Source organism: Bos grunniens, chromosome 23 (genome assembly GCF_055505025.1).
Source record: "Bos grunniens cultivar Pamir isolate PY7600 chromosome 23, Bosgru_T2T1.0, whole genome shotgun sequence".
Lineage (NCBI taxonomy): Eukaryota > Metazoa > Chordata > Mammalia > Artiodactyla > Bovidae > Bos > Bos grunniens.
Genome location: NC_141187.1, coordinates 49,906,944 through 49,922,133, shown reverse-complemented (window position 1 = coordinate 49,922,133; position 15,190 = coordinate 49,906,944). Strand labels below are relative to the sequence as shown.

The 15,190-nt window shown below is 48.9% G+C and overlaps 1 long non-coding RNA gene across 1 annotated transcript; it reads right to left on the bottom strand.

The window, feature by feature from the left end:
* Window positions 1-13,921: 13,921 nt before the first annotated feature.
* On the bottom strand, window positions 13,922-14,840 carry LOC147347804 (uncharacterized). The gene is made up of 3 exons (XR_015152666.1): window positions 14,737-14,840; window positions 14,276-14,449; window positions 13,922-14,173 (listed from the first exon to the last, which is right to left on the bottom strand). It is a non-coding gene; the product is annotated as an uncharacterized LOC147347804 (long non-coding RNA).
* Window positions 14,841-15,190: the final 350 nt, after the last annotated feature.

Below are 15,190 nucleotides of genomic sequence, written 5' to 3'. Positions count from 1 at the left end.
GATAAGATAAGCCACAGACTGGGAGAAAATATTTGCAAAAGACATATCTGATAAAGGACTGTTTCCAAAATAAACAAAGAACTCATAACTCAACAGTAAGAAAATAAACAACCTGATTCAAAAGGGGGACAACTTACCAAGGGAAATATACACATGGCAAACAAGCACAGGAAAGCATGCTCTGCATCACATCCTCAGGGAAGCACAAATGAAAACAACAAAGACGCCACTACACCGCTCCTAGAGCAGTCAAAACCCAGAACACCGACACCGCCAACTGCTGATGAGCACAGGGAGCCAGAGGAACTCTCGTTCATTACTGACGGGAACGCAAAATGGTACAGCTACTCTGGAAAACAGTTTGGCGGTTTCCTACAAAAGGAAACATATTCTTTCCACTCAACCCAGAAGTCACACTCCATGGTGTTACCCACAGGAGAGAAAAACCTAGGTGCACACATATGAGGTTGTTTTTATCACATTTATCCATGACTGCCAAGGCGTGGAAGAAACCAAGATGTCCTTCAGTGTGTGAAAGATTCAGACAATGGATTATCGTTCAGCACTAAAAGGAAAGGAGGGCTTCCCTGATGGCTCAGACAGTAAAGCGTCTGCCCGCAAGGTGGGAGACATAGGTTCAATCCCTGGGTCATGAAGATCTCCTGGAGGAGGAAATGGCGACCCACTCCAGTACTCTTGCCTGGAAAGTCTCATGGATGGAGGAGCCTGGTAGGCTTACAGCCCATGGGGCTGCAAAAAGTCAGACATGACTGAGTGACTTGTCATCACTTGTCAAAAGGAAATGAACTATCACGCCATGAAAAGATATTGGAGGAACTTAAATACATATTGCTAAGTGAAAAGAGCTGACCTGAAAATGCTACACCCTACCCGATTCCAACTATACAGCATTCTGGAAAACACAGAACTACAGTGACAACACTTTGGCCACCTGATGTGAAGAGCCAACTCATTTGAAAAGACCCTGATGCTGGGATAGACTGAGGGCATGAAGAGAAGAGGGCGACAAAGGATGAGATGATTGGACGGCATCACTGCCTCAAGAGACACGAACTTCAGCAAACTCCAGGAGATGGTAAAGGACAGGGAAGCCTGGTGTGCTGCAGTCCCCGAGAACACAAAGAGTCAGACAAGACTTGGTGACTGAACAACAATGGAGACGTAAAAAAGGTTAGTGGTTGGCCGAAGTGAGGGAGGGATGAACCAGTGGGCATGGCATTTAAAGGCAGTGAAAATACTCTGTATGATACCCTAATGACAGATACATATCATTACCTCACCAGCCAAGCCCACTGACAATCCCCAGGAAATAAAATACAGACTCTGGTAATAAAGTGTAATCTTTTCTTTCCCTCCATGTTGGTGTAGCTTCACTGCTCACAGCGGGCGGCATGCAGGGAAATGGCGGCGCCAACCTCCTCTCAGCGGCACACGACACAGCGATTCAAGATGGCTGCCGAGGGGAGGCTGGGGCCCGCGCAGCGGAAGTGCGCCTGCGCCTCAGGAGCCCCGCCCCGCCCCGCCCCGCTGACAAGTCCCTGTGAAGCCGCCCTGCCCGCAGCCTGGCGGGAAACTGAGTGCCCTGGAGCCCTGGCTTGAACCTCCCCACCCTCTGATGAGAGCAGGACACCTTCCTTTGCTCTGAACCAGGCTTGGTCTTGTCCTGTTGGTGTGAGTGACACTGGGCAGGAAAGCCCTTGTTGGAGCCCAACTCCAAAGGGTGGCTGAGAGTTTGTACGTTTGTCTAAACCCATAGAATATACTCGCCAGTGGAAAAGAATCCGCCTGCCAATGCAGGAGACACAAGAGACGGGGGGAGAGTGGGGTATGACCCCTGGGTCGGGAAGATCCCTTGGAGGAGGAAACGGCAAACACCCCAGTATTCTTGCCTGGAAAAATCCCGTGGACAGAGGAGCCTGGCGGGCTACAGGCCATGGGGTTGCAGAGAGTTGGACCCAGCTGAGCACGTGTGTGCACATAGAACGCGCAACAGCGAGCTCAGTGAACCCTAACGTAAACCACGGACTTCGGGTGATTATGATGTGTCAGTGTGTAGCCATCGATTGTAACAAATGTACCGCTCAGTTAGGCAGTGTTGACAATGGAGGAAGTTATGCACAGGTGGGGGCAGGAGAACCACCGTAAATCTCTGAACCTTCCACTGAATTTTGTTGTGAACCCAGAACAGCCTTAAAAACATTGTCTTAACAATTAAAAAAATAACAAGTAATCTTATTCATAACGGAGGAGAAAACAAAATACCTATGAATTAATATAACAAGAAATACAAAACTTTAAGCTAAAGAATTTTATTAAAGGACCTAAAACAAAATGATCCTGGTTGGGAAAACATCCTCAAAGGTAACATAGTGATTTATTAAGAATTCTAATCCAAACGCCAAGAAAATGTTTACATGCTGGATAAGTCATCTTAATATTCCTATGGAAGAATAAATGTGCAAAAATTGCTAAAAACATTTTAAAACAAAACTGGTGAGAGAGCTGCCTTTCCGTGTATTAAAACTAATTTTTTAAAGCATACTACACTCTACAGAATTGGCACAGGAACACACGTATGGGGCAAAGAAAGAGAGCAGAGAGCCCAGAAGCAGAACAAAACGGTACAGGAACCCAGAGTGTGATAAAGGAAGCACACCAATTCAAGGGTGGGGGAGATGAATTATTTCATAAATGTTGGGACGACTAAGGAGCATCTGGAAAAAGTTCAAACACCCTGTTACCATACCACATTAAAAAATAAATTTCAAGAGAAATTGAGTTTCAAGAGTAATTGAGTTTTACTGTCAAAAACAAACAGTGAAAAATTAAGAAGAAAACACTGGGGAAAATACTTGCTTAAAATAGAGAAAGTCTTAAGCCAAACAAAAGTCTCAGAAGCAGGGCATTTCTAGTGACTCAGTGGTAAAGAATCTGCCTGCCAATGTGGGAGACACAGGTTCTATGCCTGGTCCAGGAAGATCCCACGTGCCATAGAGCAACTCAGCCCATGCACAACAGCTACTGAGCCTGCCTCTGGCACCCGAGAACTGCAGCTAGTGAGCCCACGCATGGAAACTCCTTAAGGCCACGTGCCCGAGAGCCGTGCTCTGCAACCCAGGAAGCCCGCGTACTGCAACGAGGAGCAGCTCCTCTCATAGTGGCTACAGAAAAGCCCAAGTGCAACAATGAAGACCGAGCGCAGCCAAAAATAAATGAACAAAATTGTATGTAAAAAAGATCTCAGAAGCTGAAAAAGAAAGACTGAGAGATTTAACTACATGAAAATTTTGCTATGGTGTCGTGGTATCATCCTGACAAAAGACCACAAAGTCAAAAACTAGACCACAGGCTGGAAGAAAATACTTGTATCATTATGACAGCCTCAGGGTGACTATCCCTAACAATTTTGATCCTGTAAATTAGCAATGAAAGGAGAAACAACCCCAAAAGTATACAAACAATAACATATGGATAGGCAATTCACACAAGAGGAAATGTAAATGGCCAGTACGTTTATGAAAAAAAATGTTCAGACTTCCTGCTGCTGCTAAGTCACTTCAGTCGTGTCCGACTCTTCGCAACCCCATAGACAGCAGCCCACGAGGCTCTGCCGTCACTGGGACTCTCCAGGCAAGAACACTGGAGTGGGTTGCCATTTCCTTCTCCAATGCAAGAAAGTGAAAAGTGAAAGTGAAGTCGCTCAGTCGTGTCCGACTCTTAGCGACCCCATGGACTGCAGCCCACCAGGCTCCTCCGTCCATGGGATTTTCCAGGCAAGAGTACTGGAGTGGGAAATGAGGTATCTTTTGACAAAGTTTACACAATCCAACCTCTGTGAGAATGTGGAGAAATGGTCACTCTCTGGCGATGGTGTGATTTGTTGTATTTTTTGCAAATTAGAGTGTTTCAGTAAAAACTAAAATTAAAATTGGGCATACTTAGTAATCCCACTTTATCTTTTCTACAGAAGTAAAAGCTTCAATGCTCATATACATGGGGTTTTGGGTTGAAGTATTATTTATAATAGTAAAAAACTAGACATCATTGGAAAGACTATCCGTAGAACTGAATAAAGTACAGCAAAGTTCTGTGCACAATATTTGCGTGGGTGCTGGTTGTTACTTCAGTCCTGTCTGACTCTTTGTGACCCTGTGGACTGTAACCCACCAGGCTCCTCTATCCATGGGATTCTCCAGGCAAGAACACTGGAGTGTGTTGCCATGCCCTCCTCCAGGGGATCTTCCCAGCCCAGGGATCAAACCTGTATCTCTTATGCCTTTGGTGTTGGCAGGCGGTTCTTTACCACTAGCACCATCTGCACCTCACATGATTTCGGTCTTGATATACTGATCTGGGAAGACAGCCATGCTATGTTGTTAAGAGAAAGGGAAAAACGAATTGCAAAATAATAGGTATAATATGACACCTCTTCTTTAATATAAAACAATATGACATATGATTTGCATTTCTATGCAGTAGGAAATCAAAAAGTTCACATCCAGTTCTGCAAAGATGGAGAAGAAAGGGAGAAGATTAAATGTTTGGTTTTTTTAATGCTGAACTATATTGTTTCAAATTGTTTCGATCCACATGTGGTACTTTTATAATTTTTAAAAAATCATAGCAGGCCTAGAGAATCGTGTGCCAGGTAGAAAGAGGACTGCCTGTTTCTTATGCACAAGATGAAGGCAGCGGCACCGGCTGCACGGGCGGGGAGGGGGCAGTGAACCCCGTGGGCCGCTTCCGGGCTTCGGATTCAGGGGGCGTCCAGACTTGCCATCCTGCCTGGTGTCGGCTGTCAGTGTCCTGTGGGGTCCCTCAGCACCAGGCCACCAGCCCTGACTCACCAGGGCAGCGCCCGAGGGCCTGTTTTTCATCCAAGGTCATCATCTTCACTCCCAAGGTCACCCTGTGGACGCAGGGCCTTGGGCCTCCGGGTCTCCCTTTGCCTTAATGTTCCTCTTTAAAGAAAAAGTCAGCTCTTATAAATGGCTCCAACAAACTCAAACTCATGTTATGAAATTCCTCTTAAGAAATAAATAATTTAAATGTTGAGACTCAGTGACATTTGCTTACTCAAAGCTGCGTGTTGGTGAATGGCCTTCAGCGTACCCTTGACTTCCGTTTCTGAGGAATCGCAGGTCAACCTGCCACAAACGTGGCTCCTCATAAACGAAGGCAAGAGGTCAGAACTCACAACCGCACTCGTTTTTTAAAACACTAATTTTTTTTCCCTCCGTGTTGCAATTTACTTCATCCCTGTGATTATTCACTTGTTGGATTTAAGGAGAAGGGAAATCTGAGACTCACAAAGAGAGGAGCCTTTTATGGAGACTTCCATCTGGGGAACAGATTTATGAGGTTTTCTGAGACCCAGAATAACTTTACTGTGATGAAGCACCAGGCAAGGCCACCCCGCCAAGCTCCGCACCAGCCCCCACCCCAGCCCCCGACCCTGAACGTGTGGGGCTTGGGGAAAATGAATGCAGAAAGATGCCCAGATGGAAGGATTCAGGAGGCATTACAGTCGAGACCTGAATAAAGTCGTCCTTTCTATGTAGAGTGAGTGAAATAGAACTGAGCTATTCTTTAAGGGCTGATCTTTTTTTTTTTTTTTTCTTCTAATGACTTCTCAACCATGCGGCTGCTCGATCTGAAATACAGGGAAGGAAGTGACAGGGTGCTGCGGCGGGGCAGCTGCCCATCTCGAGCAAACATGTGCAGGATGTCAGAGGGCACAGCAGTGCCAGGAGCCAGCATCGCACCCGCCCGGGTCATCCCCCTGCAAACCACACATTGGCCAGTAACAGAAGAGCAACGGCTCGGCGGGACCCGATGTGGAATTAAACGTGGCCGATTTCACAGCAAGATTCGAAGCAGGAAGCGACGTAGCTTTGCCACAAGTTTATTGTCAGAAACAGCTTTCCAATGTTTGGGGGGTTTTTTGGCTTCACAATACCGTATTGAAAGGGGACCCCAAAGTGCTCTTCTGGGAGAAACTAGAAAGCCTATTAACCCTGCCTGCTAAAGATGACAAGCAAAGTGAAATGAAAGTCACTCAGCCGTGTCTGACTCTTTGTGACCCGCCAGAATACTGGAGTGGGTAGCTGTTCCCTTCTCCAGGGGATTTTCCCAACCCAGGGATTGAACTCAGGTCTCCCACATTGCAGGTGGATTCTTTACCAGCTTAGCCACCAGGAAAGCCCAAAGATGCCAAAGAATAGGAGAAAATGCAGACAAAACTGAAACCAGGGCCTCAAACAGAAACAACAGAAGCCTGGGAATTCCCTGGCGGTCTAGTGGTTGGGACTCCGCGTTCTCACTGCCGAGGGCCTGGGTTCAAACCCCGGTTAGGGAACTAGGATCCCACAAGCCACAAACACAAAAACACAGCCAAAAAACAAAAACAAACAAACAAAATAGAAACAACAGAGGCCTGATCCCTAAGCTGGAAGTGGTGATAGCAGAACTATTCCCAGCAGCCAGAGGGTGGGCTCAACTTGAGTTGTCCATCCACTGGTGAGTCAACAGATAAAATGAGATGGATTCATACAGCGGAAAATGAGTCAGCCCAAAAAAGGAAGGGGTTCTGACACACACCACACCATGGATGAACCCAGAGGACACTACGGTCAGTGAACTAAGTCATCCCCAAAGGGCGAACACTGTATTAGTCTACCGACACGAGGTCCCTCCAGGTAATCAGATCCATAGAGACAGAAAGGAGAAGGGTGCTTGCCAGAGTGTGAGAGGAGGGAGGCTGGGAAGTGACTGTTTACTGGGGACAGAGGTTCAGTTTGAGAAGGTGAAAAAGCTCTGGAGATGGATGGGGGTGATCGTTCTGCAACAACCGAATCTACTCAATCCCTCTGAACTGTACACTAAAAAATGGTTAAAATGGTAAACTTAATGTTATGCATATTTTAGCAGCAGAGAAAAGCAAACAAAGCTACCTGTATTTAACAAGCACGATTTGAAAATCTTCCACACTAAGGACACGTGTGCAAGCAAAGCCACACGTTGAAAAAACAGGGTTAATAATCCAGTTCAGCTTTGGCTCACAAACATCTCACTGAAAATGGAAGTAAGTCCACTCAACTCTTGCAATATTTTCACCCAAAGTTTGGAAGTTCCTAAACAGTACATGTTCCCCCAAATCTGAATTGCTTCCCTGCTCATTTCATTTCCCAATTCTCATCCTGTTTGCTTGTGACCAGAGGTATGTTTGCCAACCATCGATTCACATGTTTTCAGGGCAGCACGCTCACTCTGTATCAGATGTAACCTTGACCCCAAGCTCCTTCCGAAGACCTGAATCCAGTCTCCCTTCAGACGGAGGGGCTGGCCTGGTGAAGACAGGTTTCCTTAGGGTGGGAGACAGGGGCACACTAGGCAACAGCAAGTTAAAAATAAATCCAGTTCTCTTTAAGTTTCAGTTCATGAAACAGCGCACGGCAGTGAATGCTGGTGGGAAATGCTAGATCAGCGTGCATTTCAATCCTGACTCTGCCCCGAAACTCATTCTGTGATCTTGGGCAACAGCAAGTTTCTGAACCTTGTCCTCTGACTGCCAGTGGGGGAAATCATTGTAATTTCAGAGGGCAGAGTTCTCAACAGGAGGGACCGGGGGGAGGGAGAGAGAGTCCTGCTGAGCGTGGCAGGACAGATCATAGGTGGTACCACGTCCAGCAGTTATAACATACTCCACACCAAAGATGGTCATTGTAATCAGAGCTTTGAGAGCATTTGATAAGGACTGGTGCTGAAGGCATCTGGCAGAACACCTAATAAGTAGTCAATATTAATAGTATCAGCTCCCTTCAGATCTCTAAGCAAAAGGCTTTTGCAAAGTTCCTTCTGGTCGGAGTCTATAATTCTTTTTGCATTCCTTCAAATCTTCCCTTAAAAACGACATGGTTGTTTTTTGTTCAGGCACTCAGTCATGTCCGACCCTTTGTGACCCCCTGGACTGCAGCGTAACAGGCTCCTCTGTCCTCCACTATCTCCTGGAGTTTGCTCAGACTCATGTCCACTGAGTCAGTGATGTCATCCAACCATCTCATCCTCTGTCACCCCCATCTCCTCTTGCCCTCAATCTTTCCCAGCATCAGAGTCTTTTCCAGTGAGTCAGCTCTTCACATCAGGTGGCCAAACTATTGGAGCTTCAGCTTCAGCATCAGTCCTTCCAATGAATATTCAGGGTTGATTTCCTTTAGGATTGACTGACTTGATTTCCTTGCAGGCCAAGGGACTCTCAAGAGTCTTCTGCAGCCCCACAGTCTGACAGCATCAGATTGGCATACAGTGCACATGAAACGTGGGACTTAGCCTTCGTCACGCAGGTTTTCACTCATCACGCAGGTGGCATTTCTTGAGTATCTTCTGTGCGCAGGGAACCTGGGTCTGGCGGAGGCAGCAGCAACCAGAGCAGGAACAGAGGACTTGCTTTACAGGAGGTGGGCAGCGCCAGGTGTACAGACAGCCCAAGCCATGGAGGCGGGCTCACTCGCTGAGGGCTGAGATGACTGCAGGTCTCAGGGCAGGAAGCTTGGGAGCTTGTCTCCTGACCCTCACAGTTGCAATGCACACTCTTCTGTACCTCTGGGTGGCTCGCAAGCAAACCAGACTGGCAGGGCTAGCCCAAGTCACTAGGGCAGAGCCCAGATATCACTCTTGCCTCGTTTTAAACCCAGAGCTGAGCTCAGGCCTTGCAGACAGGCAACTTCGCATGATGGCAACAAACAGAAGCATAAACATTAGCGGATTTAAATATTGGCTGAAGCATCTAACAGTGGGGTGACCTCAGTTAAGAACTTCACCTCTCTGGGCCACCATTTCCTCATCTACAAAATAGGAAGGAAAAAAAAAAAATTTTGCCCTTTTGTGAAGATTAACTAGGGCAGAGCCCATAACACAAGACTGGTTGCTGTTAAGTCGCATCTGACTTCGCGACCCCATGGACTGCAGCACATCAGGCTGCCCTGTCCCTTACCATCTCCAGGAGTTTGCTCAAGTTCATATCCATTGAATCAGTGATGCCATCCAACCATCTCATCCTTTGAACACAAGGCTTAGCACATAGTAACTGCTCAATAAATAATAATGAATAAGCTCACAGCCTGGAGCAAGACCCAGGCTTTCTGCTTGCAGTAATAATATTCGCTAGCTTTCGCTACGTGACAGCTACTGTGCTAAAAGTCATGCATATATATGGGGACTTCCCTGGTAGTCAGTGGCTAAGACTCCTCACTCCCAATGCAGGGGGCCGAAGTTTGATCTCTAGTCAGGGAACTAGATCCCGCACGCCGAAACTAAGGGTTTACATGCTGCAACTAGATTCCACATGCCACACTGAGGATGGAAGATTCCACATACCACAGCTAAGACCTGGCCCAGCCAGGTTAATAAACTTTTTTTATTTTTTAAGTCTTACATATAGAACAAGTGTCTCAAATTTCATTCTAATTTTATGAGGTGAATCATATCTTTTCCTAGATGGAAAAAACCAAGCTTGGAAAATGAAACCTCCTGCGTATGACCACAGAGCCAGGATTCGAAGCCCGGCTGTAGTATTGGAAACCACCACTGCATCTCACGGAAGGCAAGGTGGTAATCCCACTCACCAAGTGAGTGTGTCGGGGTAAGGCCCACTCACCTGCCTGCGAGTAGGGTGCACCAGGGTCCGCGTCACCACGGCACAGTGTGTGTGAAGAGGCAGACGGTGCCAAGTGAAGCCTTCTGAAAGGCATGGGTCCTGCTCAGACAACCGCAGGAAAGGCAGGCACGGCACCCAGAACCAATCAGCTTAGACATGTGTTTGCAGTATTACTTAGCCATCACGAAGAAGGACATAAAGCCATTTGCAGCAACACAGATGGATCCAGAGATGACCACACTAAGGGAACTAAGTCAGAAAAGCAAATGTTATACAATATCACTTATATGTGGGATCTAAAATACAATACAAACAAATACAATCTACGAACCAAAAACAGACTCAGACCTAGGGAACAGCCTTGTATTTGCCAAAGGGGTGGGGGTGGGGAGCAAAGGACTGAGAATTTGGGATGTGCAGAGGTGAACTGCTACATACAGGAAGGATAAACAGCAAGGTCCTACTATACAGCAAAGGGAACTATACTCAACATCCTGTGATAAACCATAATGGAAAAGAAAATGAAAAAGAATATATTAATACATGTGTAACTGAGTCACTTTGCTGTATAGAAGAAATTAACACAACATTGTAAATAAACTATACTTTAATAACATTTTTTTTTAAAGCAAAAACCAAATTGAAGTAATGAAGACTATGTTGGGAATTTCCTGGCAGTCCAGTGGTTAGGGCTCAGTGCTTTCCCTGCCAGGGGCCTAGGTTCAATCCCTGGGGAACTAAGATCCTGCAAGCCACACTGCACAGCCAAAAAATAGAAAAATGTTCACAGATTAAGTGCTTTTGCCAGCGCTTAGGAGTTTACAAATGAGTACGGAAAGCTCTTGGTTTGAGAACAGGTCCCGACCATGTGCGTGGCGTGCAAAGTCCCCTTTCCGTGTAGACACGGTGTTTCCCTGGTTCTCTGCACGTGGGTCCATCTGTGCGCGTCCACCGTGGTCTTGCCAGTCCATCACGGCCCCAGTCCTCCAAGTCCAGACTGACTTCCGTGTCCAGGATCGGGACCGACCCCAGGAAGTGCGGTTTACGGACCATCAACGCAACCCACAGGTACTTTTCATCTTCCTTGACCTCATCCAACGCTGCCCACTCTGTCACCCACCTGTAGTCTCGTGGGTTGCTCCAGACACCACAGCCCTGCCCGACACTTCAGGCCCAGAAAATGCAATCTCTTATTCGCCTCATCTGGAAATCCTGGAGCTTCTGGGGATGTGCTTAGGATCCCAGTTCTTCTCAAATCCCCCAGAACGGGGGCCCAGCTTTGCAAGGTCTGGGGCTTCCCCTCTGAGGGCTGCCACGCCCCCGGGCAGCTCAGGCACCTGCTCTGAGTCATCCATCTCCCCCTGCCACCTTGACCTCGGCCGACTGGACCCCAAAGTGGCACCTAGAGACCGGCCTGAGATGGGCACTGTGATCCCAACTCCAGGCCCATCCTCAAACTAGACCTTTCCTGCTAAGGATTTTTGAATATAATGCACACAGATGGTCACAGGAGTTGGTCACAGGAAGCAGGGAGCTGGACAAGAAATGGCAGAAAAGGAGTCTCCAGGCAGCAGGGAGAAGAGCAAAGAAGCAGCAGGGCAAGAGGGAAGAGAGGAAGTTCCGCAGTGGCAGGTACCACCGTTTCTAGGGGGAGAAGAACTGGTTGCCAGGGAAACACTCAACCTTGAACATCCTTCCCATCCCTGAGAGGCCTGTGGCAGCATCGCCCACCTCCCCTCTTTCTCCGGGTGTCCCTCCACCAAACCCCATCACTTGCAGCAACTGACCTTGGTCTCCACTCTTCACCTTATGAAATAGCCCAGCTGACTCAGCCAGCAGCCTCCAGGGACTGCAGTCTGTCCGTGAGCCCTCGCATTCCACTGAGCCACATACCCAGGCCTGTCCTCAGAGCAGGCAGCCTGAGGCCCTCACCAGCCCCCAGGACCAGCTCAGGCCCCAGAGCAGGAAGACCTGAGCTCTGTGCTGTCCTCTGAGGCCAGTAGACAGGACCTGCCCTGCAGTCATTTCTCATCCATGAGCTGATGAAAGTGGCTCGGCGCTCAAAGGCCCACCAGACATCACTGCCTGGGGCCACCCTCTGCTCCTCTGCCTGCCCCTCTCTGACCTCCTTCCCCAACCTGTACAATCTCAGGACCATAAGACCTACGTCATGTACGCCAGATCATGTCTGATGCAAAACAAGTGGGTCGACATGAAACCCTCTGTCAACGTTAAGACCAACCAAAGCAGTGGGCTTCCCAGGTGGCTCAGTGGTAAAGAGTCCACCTTCCAATGCAGGAGTCGCAGGAGACCTGGGTGCAATCCCTGGTTTGTGAAGATCCCTTGGAGGAGGAAATGGCAATCCACCTCAGTACTCTTGCTTGGAAAGTCCCATGGACAGAAGAGCCTGGCAGGTTAGAGTCCATGGGGTCACAAAGAGTCAGAGCAGGCTCCGGCAGCAGTGGCACCCCAGGAGTGAGTTACAAATGCAGAGTCTTAGGCCCGCCCAGCCCTACTAACCAGAATCTGCGTTTCAGCAAGACCCACAGGGGATTCATCTGCAATCAGAGACTGAGAAGTGTGATTGAAAGAAATAGGAAAACGCGCCTTACTACCCTCAAGTCCCCACCAGCTTTCCCCTCCTCCTCCCCACCCCCAGGAGAGGCACTGCCCCTTTCTGAAGTCTAGAGCTGGTGTTCCTAACCAGCTGGCTCATCAGAACCCCTCGGGCCAAACTCCAGGCCAGTTAGGTTAGACTGTCTTGGGAAAGGCCCAGCGTCAGTGTATTTTTCATTCCGCAGGTGCCTCTGATGCAGACCCCGGGGAAGCACACCCTACCCGCCAACTGCACTGCGGCTCCGTAACCTGAATTCTGTCGTCCCCTGGGGATTTTGCTCCCACACCACGTGCCCAGTCTCTCTCTCCAGAGTGGACCCTCGCTGCCCCTCTGCTCACTCCCTGCCTCCGCTTTATCCACTGAGCCACCTTCACATCTCCACCCCAGCTTGCTTTTCCCTTGGGCTCCCATCACTGTGCCCTGTTGCTCTCCCTTGACCAGAGTCCAATAAATATTCACGGATGTGACGTTTTAAGCTTGTGCTCCTGTGCTCAGTTGCTCAGTGATGTCCAATTCTTTGTGGCCCCATGGACCGTAGCCCACCCAGTTCCTCCGTCCGTGGGATTTTTCAGACAAGAATACTGGAGCAGGTTTCCATTTCCTTCTCCAGGAGATCTTCTCCACCCAGGGATCAGACCTTCATCTCCTATTTTCTCTCTTGCATTGGCAGGCAGATTCTTTACCACTGAGCTGCCTGGGGAGCACATTTTTAACCTTGCACATGGACGGAGCCCTCTTCTGGAGGTGAACCTCCCCTTGATCGCGCCCTTTTCCCAGCAACCGCCCTGCTTCCCTCCGGAGCCAATGATAAGCCAGCCTCCACATCCTCGTTAGGGTACGCTGCCCTCGCTGAGCCAGCTCACCTCTGCCACTGCCTCTGCAGCCACACCCCAGCCTTCAGACCCTCGGCCAGGCCAGAGGACTCTGCAAAATGTGGTTCGTTGTTAACAGTTCACTGCTTGGGGTAAACAAGGGAGGATTCTTCAAGGGGCCTCCAGTTTCCAGGGAACAATAGGTCAAGCAGGAGCCCAAAGAAAGAAGACAGGGTAGTTTGGGTCCCATCTGGGGAACGCCTGCCCTGGACTGAGCCTCTGAAGACAGCTTTTTCCTCTCGTGGAAGTGAGCTGGGAGGGAGTTCCGCCTGGACCCGAAGCAGGAGCCAGACGAGACCGGGAGAACACACACGGGCAGACCTCGCAGACTCTGCAGGCTGGGTTCCAGACCACACAATAAAGCGGGTGTCCCGAAAGGGCAAGTCACACGCGAGCTTTGGTTTCCCAGGCGTATGAGTTATGTCTGCACTCCACTTGTAGTATATAAAGTGCACAAGAGCATGATGTCTAGAAAACCAGTGTACATACTTTAATTTACAATACTTTATTCCCTGGTGGTCCAGTGATTAAGTCCTCACCTTCCAGTGCAAGGGGTACGGGTTCGATCCCTGGTTAGGAGGCTAAGATCCCACATACCTCGCAGCCAAACAATCAAAACATAAAGCAGAAGCAACATTGTTACAAACTCAATAAAGACTTAAAAAAATACTTTAATGCTAAAAGAAAGCTAACCATCATCTGACATCACAGGGTTGACACAAACCTTCAATTAAAAAAAAATAATCACAGTATCTGCAAAGTGAAATAAAGTAAGCCTTTATTTCTTAAGGATAGAAGCCCCATGGCTCCATCCCGTAGCTGAACAAAGGAATCAGAAGCTCATTGGTCTGGGAGTCAGTGAGGGACACTGCGAGGGCTCTGTGACAGTCTCCTCCCTGCCACGTACGCCCATCGCCTGCAGGAACTGCCGGTCTGGAAGATAAGCCATTGCTCACGACCTAACCTTCAGTCACTTTACTCACCTAGGACGTCATCAGTGCCGCCTCCCTGCAAGGAGAGAGGAGCACAAAAGGTCACTAGAGAAACACACAAGGTCGTGACACAGCCCCTGACCCGAGGACCCCCAAAGTCTACAGGGGAAGAACAGACCACAAACAGATTACACGGCAATTGCTGTTGTTCAGCTGCTATGTCGCGTCCAACTCTTTGCGACCTCATGGACTGCAGCTTGCCAGGTCCCTCTGTTCTCCACTGTCTCCTGGAGCTGGCTCAAATTCATGTCCATTGAGTCAGTGATGCCATCTAACCATCATGCGCTCTAACCTACAAAGTGCAGCCAGTGGTTTAACATAAAAAGGTAAGCAAGTAACCAACCTCTGGGACACAGGGGAGGGACCTACCCGGCGGCCAGGAGATAAAGTGAGGTTTTTGATCCTGAGGCCACCAAAGCCCCAAGGACGAAAGCAGGGACTCACAAGGACTGCTGATCCTTTTCATCTTTTTTTTTTTTTCTTTTCACTCCCCATACATTAATTTACTGCAATGAGGAAATCAAAGACTACTGTTTTAAGGTTTTTGTCAAAACTCTGAAATGGTTGTACCGTTCCCACCTGTGACTATGAGAACGTCCTCTTCTGCAGACCGCCTCCTCCTGCTCTGACTCCTCCTCCTCCTGCTCTGACTCCTCCTCCTCCTGCTCTGACTCCGCCTCCTCCTGCTCTGACTCCTCCTCCTCCTGCTCTGACTCCTCCTCCTCCTGCTCTGACTCCGCCTCCTGCTCCTCCTCCTCCTCCTCCTCCTGCTCTGACTCCGCCTCCTCCTGCTCTAACTCCGCCTCCTCCTGCTCTAACTCCGCCTCCTCCTGCTCTGACTCCGCCTCCTGCTCTGACTCCTCCTCCTCCTGCTCTGACTCCGCCTCCTGCTCTGACTCCTCCTCCTCCTGCTCTGACTCCTCCTCCTCCTGCTCTGACTCCGCCTCCTGCTCTGATTCCTCCTCCTCCTGCTCTGACTCCGCCTCCTCCTGCTCTGACTACGCCTCCTCCTGCTCTGACTCCTCCTCCTCTG